General features: G+C 49.0%; 1 protein-coding gene across 1 annotated transcript in view; it reads left to right on the top strand.

Annotated features, from left to right (window-relative positions):
* Positions 1-5,989: 5,989 nt before the first annotated feature.
* The window catches only part of LOC144806772 (uncharacterized), a 155,157-nt gene continuing 153,433 nt past the window's right edge, over positions 5,990-7,713 (top strand). Inside the window, exon 1 of the mRNA XM_078673000.1 lies at positions 5,990-6,113. The gene's annotated coding sequence lies outside the window, so the exon portion shown is untranslated. The remainder of the gene's footprint in view (positions 6,114-7,713) is intronic.

The following is a 7,713-nucleotide window of genomic DNA, read 5'->3' as shown; positions in this document are numbered from 1 at the left end:
ATCCATGGTGAAACCAGATAAGTATTTTCTAGGTGATGAAAAAGGTCTGTTGCTTGTTCTTTCGAAGTTCTTTTTACTGGCGCAGTTTCAGGTTTGCTTGTATCCTCAGAAAACGTATAAAAGTTAATGAAATAGCCAGAGGCAGTTCTGTCAATTGTTAGGATTGCATCAGGATTCGTTGAAATCGCTGAAACCTCAGGATTACTAGTAACATTTGAGTAGTCAGATGCTACTTCATAGTAGACAGGCGTTTCTTGACAAACTGTCATTTGGGTTTCAGGAGGAACAAGTTTCATAGCTTTGTTGCTTAGTCCTTCATTTTGCACTGCAGATTCTTCAAAGGTGATGAGTCTCTCAGTTTGAACCCCTTGGATAGTAGCCAGAGCTGGGCGTCTGCTACATTGGCGGAGTCCACTTGGCCTACTGCTTATGATCGGCCACATGATGTGGTTTGACCAGGTCGATAGACATGAACCGGTTCTCCTTTTTTCCAGTAAGGGCGGCAGTAATACTGTTCTTGATCTCTGGATTGCTAGGACAGGTACTGGTTGTCAGTAAATAGGCAAACATTTCTTCTTGTCCGCGATCTTTTCTCTGACCACATCAGAGGTGCAAAGAAGTTTAAAGTACAATTAAAAACGAAACGCTTGACCTTGCAGGTGGCAGGATACGTTTTTTGAGGAACCATCACAGGTCCCATGTAAGTTTATACCCTGACATAGGAGAGAACCGCGTAGTGCGTTTTCACATCTTTCCCCTCTAAGAAACACTTCACGACCCCCCCTCCAACATCTGTATGTGTACGGCTATTCCCAGTATGTCTTGATGTATTCTTTACCCAACCTTTTATATGTGCCTGCTGGTATATGTTGTAGGCAATATTGAAAATGGAAAATTGTAACAGGCAGAGTGATTGTTCCATGTATAATCCATTCGTTAGCTGGCTTTTCAGCGACAGTAAATGGCAATGTTTCCAGTTTTTCAATGCTCAGCACCATATTGTCTGCTCCCCTTTGTGCCAATTTTATCTGTTTATCAGTGATATTGAATTCTGAAAACAGTGACATAGTATTGATTAAACGTCAAGGCACATAGCCTGAATGAAGGTTTTGCAACGTCCAGCCTAATAGCATGATAGAACGTAATTGCGACTGACCATATTGCAACATGACCAAGTCCTGTTCCATGATGTCTGTGGCAGAAGACACTATGCTGTCTAAAGAATATATCCTGGACCACAGAGTCGTTAACCCATTGTCAACCACAGAGAGAGATTTCTCTAAATGAATATGATCAATTTCTCAAATTCGTTCTGCAGTCTCTGCTTGCGTAATTTTCCATGCTTCATTATAAGCAGCATAGATACCGGTATATAGAAAACGTTTATGACGCGGTGTTCTTGGTCCTAGCAACAATTCCCTAAGATCAGGGCCATCTTTAAGTAAAGACAAGTGTTGCTTTACATCCATAAGTGTAGATCTATGTAGCCAATCAGGGCAAAGTTTCCCTACACTATATGTTGTTACTATTCCTGGATGCTGTCTTTGAACATATCTTGGTTCTGGCCTAATGAATGTGAACCCCTTTGTTTTATTCAGGAATCTAGCTTGACAGTTGTTTGTGTCTGTGGGCCAGATCAACCATTTATTCGCAAGCCACGGCCCGACTGGAAACCGAAACCGACCCTGGCAGACAGCTCAGCATTGGGCAAATCATTGCAGTCTCACGTGACGGATCGGAGTGCCATGACTGAATGTAACTGAACCAAAACCCCTAAATGTGCGTTTCCAGCTTTGCTCAGTTTGACTTCTAATTATTATAGCAGCGCTCCAGCACTTGACAGCTCAGAAAGCTATAAAAATGTGTGAATCTGCATTTCAATACGGTGATGCGCATTTATTCCAATCTGGGTCTGTTCTGTCGACGGTGATGCGCACCACCACATTGAAATGTGTTAGTCTAACCCCTGATGCATGGTACTTGGCAGGCCTGCTCCCCTCAACGCAGGCACCCTTGCACTATGGTTCAAGACTGCCTGCATTGGTGCTAGGCAGCTAAATTCAGCACCAGCACAGGGAGAAATGCAGGGCTGCACCGTATTCTTGTAAATACGGTGTAGTCCTGCATTTCAGAAGTGGAGAGTGTGGCGTTAAGCCAAGGAGGCTAACGCCGTGCTCCACCACTTCTTTGTGAATATGCCCCTTAATGACAACAGCCTGACCTATTTTATCAAGAGACAGAAAATCCTCTCGTTTCAGAAGATGCACCGCCTTGATGAAGCATTGCTCCAGGACACACACCTGTCACCTAGTGAACATGATACATTCAGAAGGGATTGGATGAGTGCGGTACTACGTGCCAGCATGATCCAGACTACCCTTACACAGCCATCTACTCCTTTGGAACAGGGGGAGAGTGGGTTGGATATCTGTTTTCACAAATCCCTGGGGGGTTGCATACTGCAGACATGGCGGACCCCCCTGGGTGGATATATTTTTGCCAAGGTTCAGATTCTCAATGAGTCTTTGTGTTTGGGCTCTTTCTATGCCCCGGCGGTTGACCAAACTCCTGCTCTCCTTTGGGGCAGCCAGGGTATTCATGAGGGGGGTGCTGGATTATGGGACCTTGACAAGTCTAGAAACCAAAAGACCAGGCAGCCCCGAGACCGGTTCATCCTCTCTGACATTATTGATGATCATGCCTTGATGGATCCATGGTGATTGACGCACCTGATGGACGTGGACTGTACTTTCACCTCCTGCATCCATTGTAAACATTTACGCCTTGATCCTTCCAGACAGTACCTCTGATCATGATCTTCTGCTACTCAACCATAAACTTTGATTGTTGCAAACCCCTCAGGCCCGTTGGCGTATGTATACAGCACGGTATAAAACCCCTGGAAACAAGCACAGAGGGTTCAAATATCTGAGTCAGTACTTGGAGGAGAACGCTGGGTCCATCTCCTCTGCACAGGTGGTGTGAGAGGGCAGGAAGACCTATGAACGATTTGGCTGCCTATAAGTGCCACTGTGAGGCATAACAGCATTGGTTGACTGATCTCACGTTTCACCTGGCTCAGACGTATAACGCATTGCTTATCCCTGCTCTTCTCAAGGAGCTGCTTGGAGCCAAGTATGATCTGAACTCCCATTACACAGTGGAGGGCCAGAGGGATACGATCTGTTGACGATATAGTAAGGGACGGTGAGTTGGCCCCCTTTGCTACACTCATGCGTGATTATGGGCTGCCACAATCGCATCACTGACGGTACCGACAGCCTATGCATAGCCTGCGACACATACTGGGTGCTCCCCCTTATGATATTAAGACTGATCCAATGTTGAGTTATACTCTGATGTGGAAAGGATTCAAGGACACTAGGGGCCCGATTCTGATGCGGTGTGGAAAGCTTCCCGACCAAATGGGTTTGGGAATGGTTTCCAACCAAATCGGATCGGGAGAGTCCAACCAACCGAGTATGATGCGTCGGGATGCTTCCAGATATGATTTGGTTGGACTCCCATTGACGTCAATGGGAGCCTACGTTCCTAACCTCATCTTAATCGGGCCCGAAGTGGGAATGCTTTCCTAATCGCATCGTAATAGAGCCCTCAATTGGTAAGACACGTTCCCGATCTGATTTGGACATAGCAAATGCCGTTAGGAGGCCTTCCTAACCACATCAGAATCAGGCCCTAAGGAGGGATTGTATGTTACAGCTGTGGACAACCTTTTTTAAAGCACTGCTGCCTACAATCTATGCTGTTTGCTGGAGTAGAGGTTGGGCCTCTCACTCTCTGAACAGGACTCCCATGACCTTTGGAAAGATCATGGCAGTATACCTCAGGAGGTCAGGTTGAAATCAGTTATTTCAAGTTCCTACACCACTGGCACTGGACGCCGGAGTGGATCTATAAAGCACATATGGCAGACGATTCCAAGTGCTGGAGGTGCTGATGGTGTAGCGCACTCGCATGTGACATTTTGCATTTCCTGTGGACTGTACAGTACTTTGTGCTACTGGGCTCCGTTTGGGATACCTTGACCAACCAAGGGGTGGCACCACAATTCATGGCCCCTCAGACCTTGCTTCACAAAATGTCAATATTCCAATATTTAACTCCCCATGGTAAGAGTAAGCTGGCTACGGCCTTCGTAGTGGGAGTTAGTTTTTTGGGGGGCGACCATGGGGCCTGGCACCCTGACTTTTCTCTCCTGTTTCCATGTCCCTTCCCCTCCTGTTCCCCCTCGTCCTCCTTCCTTTATCTTCTGTGGGATCTTCTAGGACACATCACCTCTATCTGGAGATGTTATTTTATTTATCGTTTTTCCTGTTATCAATGTCGTCACACCAGTTCTAGTTTACACAGTATCTTGGACTCTGCTGAATTGATAAACTTCAATCCCTGTTAAATGGTCATTGTGTATGAAAAGTCAATAAAAAAATTAGATATTTAAAAAAGACACAGGGAGTGGTGTCACTTAACATTTGAATTTGACAATTCCAAAGGAAGAGACATTACTGAATTTATAGACATGATCAGAAGAAATGTAAAGTGATAAAATTAACAACCAAGTCTCACTAAAATTGACATTCAATTTAACATTCCACTGAACTGTGTGCAATACTCATGATGAAATATAAGTTTTGCCACTAAAATGTGGGACAGAGGGTCTGCTCTGTGCCGAATAGTCACGTGTGAAGTTCTAGTTAATCCCCATGTTTTGGAAGAATGAACCAGGTTTGAGTGACACTTCAGACCGACCTCCAAATGTGTGAGTGTCACTCATGATGGGTGAGGTTTGAGAGCTCTGATGTATGCACGTCCGAACTAATGTTGCTGTCGAGACATTCAAGACTGCTTGCATGACAATGCTACAAAGAGTTGACGCACTCACTAATCAATGGTGTATTGATGACGAGCGTACGATGATATAGGGGCCTATGTGAAGGAGTAGAATATTTTCCAGTAGTCAAATGTCCCTCCCCAGTTCTTCAGACCTGTAACACCCACTCATTTTTATAATACAATGCAAACTGTGTGAGAAATTTCTGGTTCATACTTGATATCTCTATCTTAGGAATGAGTTGTTTCAAAGATAAATTGCTTTATTTTTTGTCAGTGAATCTTTGTTGAGAGAGGATGGTGGTTACTGTAAATAAAACAACAAAGCCTGGAAGAGGCCGGTGTCTTAATATTTTAGGTTGTGCTCTTAAACCAGAAACTCAAAACCTAATTAGAACCTACAATTAAATCTTGTTCGAGGATATAAAACCGTATTAAATATAAGGAAAAAGTCACAGACATAGGAAAATTAGAAATAAGCTCCTTCAATTGTCGCTTTGACACATGACCTATGCCTCATTGTCACTGATCTGGTGTCTTAAACTCCATGGTATTTATCTCTGTTTACTTTGCTATCCAGCACGTTGTGGATTTGAAAAACTGCAAATAAATTATTTAAAAGAATAAATAAGCTGTCCAGTTTAATTGCAAAACTGACCTAAATACTCATATATTCATTAAAATACCGATATATTCATTGAAATACAGATATATTCATTGAAATTCAGATACATTCATTGAAGTACAGACTGCCACTTCCAGTTGTCACCTTTCTGTAAACACTCTCAAGTCCTTTACATCAGTGTTTGGAAGATGCTCATCTGAAGTGAAGCTATAAATACTTTTTTACAGCAGCAGCCAAGTGTGAGGCCCTGTACTTGAACTGTCTGACCCTTAAAAACATTCACGTCTGTCTGTGACATCTGAAATCCCAGGTCTTTGCAGGTATAAATGCTTGTTTGTGTGAAATATATTCACTCCTGGAGCCTGGAGACGGCGGTTCCGTCAGCGGCCACCAGAGGGCGCTCCTCGCCTGCTGATGAACTCCACTGAGCACATAAAGGGAGAAGAGTTTCCTCCTCCGGGTCAGCGGTGGCAGAGACAGCACCAGCAGCGATGGTGACATCACTTCCGGCCTCTCCTGGTGTGTGCAGCCTGGAGCAGAGGAGGAAGGAGCCCTGTCTGGTGGGCAGATACCTCCATCTACAGACCCCTCCCAGCCCCCCAGGGGGAAGAGAGAGCCTGGAAAGGTTTCTGATCAGGTAGGAGAGGCCTGTCCAGGGGTGCAGAGGGGGTGAGGCCTGTCCTGGGGTGCAGAAGAGGTGGGGCCTGTCCAGGGGTGCAGACATGGTGAGGCCTGTCCAGGGGTGCAGAGGAGAGGCCTGTCCAGGGGTGCAGAGGAGGTGAGGCCTGTCCAGGGGGCAGAGGAGGTGAGGCCTGTCCAGGGGGCAGAGGAGGTGAGGCCTGTCCAGGGGTGCAGAGGAGGTGAGGCCAGTCCAGGGGTCAGAGGAGGTGAGGCCTGTCCAGGGGTGCAAAGGAGGTGAGGCCTGTCCAGGGGTGCAGAGGAGGAGAGGCCTGTCCAGGGGGGCAGAAGAGGTGAGGCCTGTCCAGGGGTGCAGAGGAGGAGAGGCCAGTCCAGGGGGGCAGCAGAGTGGAAGCCTGTCCACGGGTGCAGAGGAGGAGAGGTCTGTCCAGGGGTGGGGAGGAGGTGAGGCCTGTCCAGGGGTGCTGAGGAGCTGAGGCCTGTCCAGGGGTGCAGAGGAGGTGAGGCCTGCCCAGGGGTGTAGAGGAGGAGAGGCCTGTCCAGGGGTGCAGAGGAGGTGAGACCTGCCCACGGGTGCAGAGGAGGTGAGGCCTGTCCAGGGGTGCAGAGCAGGTGAGGCCTACCCAGGGGTGAAGACGAGCTGAGGCCTGTCCAGGGTGCAGTAGGTGAGGCCTGTCCAGGGGTGCAGAGGAAGTGACGCTTGTATAGGGGTGCAGAGGAGGTGAGGCCTGTCCAGGGGTGCAGAGGAGCTGAGGCCTGTCCAGGGGTGCAGAGGAGGTGAGGCCTGTCCAGGGGTGCTGAAGGAGGTGAGGCCTGTCTAGGGGTGCAGAGGAGGCGAGACCTGTCCAGGGGGAGCAGAGGAGATGAGGCCTGTCCAGAGGGTGTAGAGTAGGTGAGGCCTGTCCAGGGGTGCCGAAGAGGTGAGGCCTGCCCAGGGGGGCAGAAGAGGTGAGGCCTGTCCAGGGGGGCAGAAGAGGTGAGGCCTGTCCAGGGGTGCAGAGGAGGAGAGGTCTGTCCAGGGGTGCAGCAGAGTGGAAGCCTGTCCAGGGGTGCAGAGGAGGTAAGACCTGTCCAGGGGTGCAGAGGAGGTGAGGCCTGTCCAGGGGTGCAGAGGAGGTGAGGTCTGTCCAGGAGTGCAGAGGAGGTGAGGCCTGCCCAGGGGTGCAGAGGAGGTGAGGCCTTCCCAGGGGTGCAGACGAGCTGAGGCCTGTCCAGGGTGCAGTAGGTGAGGCCTGTCCAGGGGTGCAGAGGAGGTGACGCCTGTCCAGGGGTGCAGAGGAGGTGAGGCCTGTCCAGGGGTGCAAGGGGATGAGGCCTGTCCAGGGACAGAGGAGGTGAGGCCTGTCCAGGGGTGCAGAGGAGCTGAGGCCTGTCCAGGGGTGCAGAGGAGATGAGGCCTGTCCAGGGGTGCAGAGGAGGTGAGCTCTGTCCAGGGGTGCAGAGGAGGAGAGGCCTGTCCAGGGGGAGCAGAGGAGATGAGGCCTGTCCAGAGGGTGTAGAGGAGATTAGGCCTGTCCAGGGGTGCAGATGAGGTGAGGCCTGTCCAAGGGTGCAGAGGAGGTGAGGCATGTCCAGGGGTGCAGAAATGGTGAGGCCTG

This window comes from Lissotriton helveticus, chromosome 1_2 (assembly GCF_964261635.1).
Source record: "Lissotriton helveticus chromosome 1_2, aLisHel1.1, whole genome shotgun sequence".
Lineage (NCBI taxonomy): Eukaryota > Metazoa > Chordata > Amphibia > Caudata > Salamandridae > Lissotriton > Lissotriton helveticus.
The sequence above is the reverse complement of the archived record's forward strand: the minus strand, read 5'-3'. Positions and strand labels throughout refer to the sequence as shown.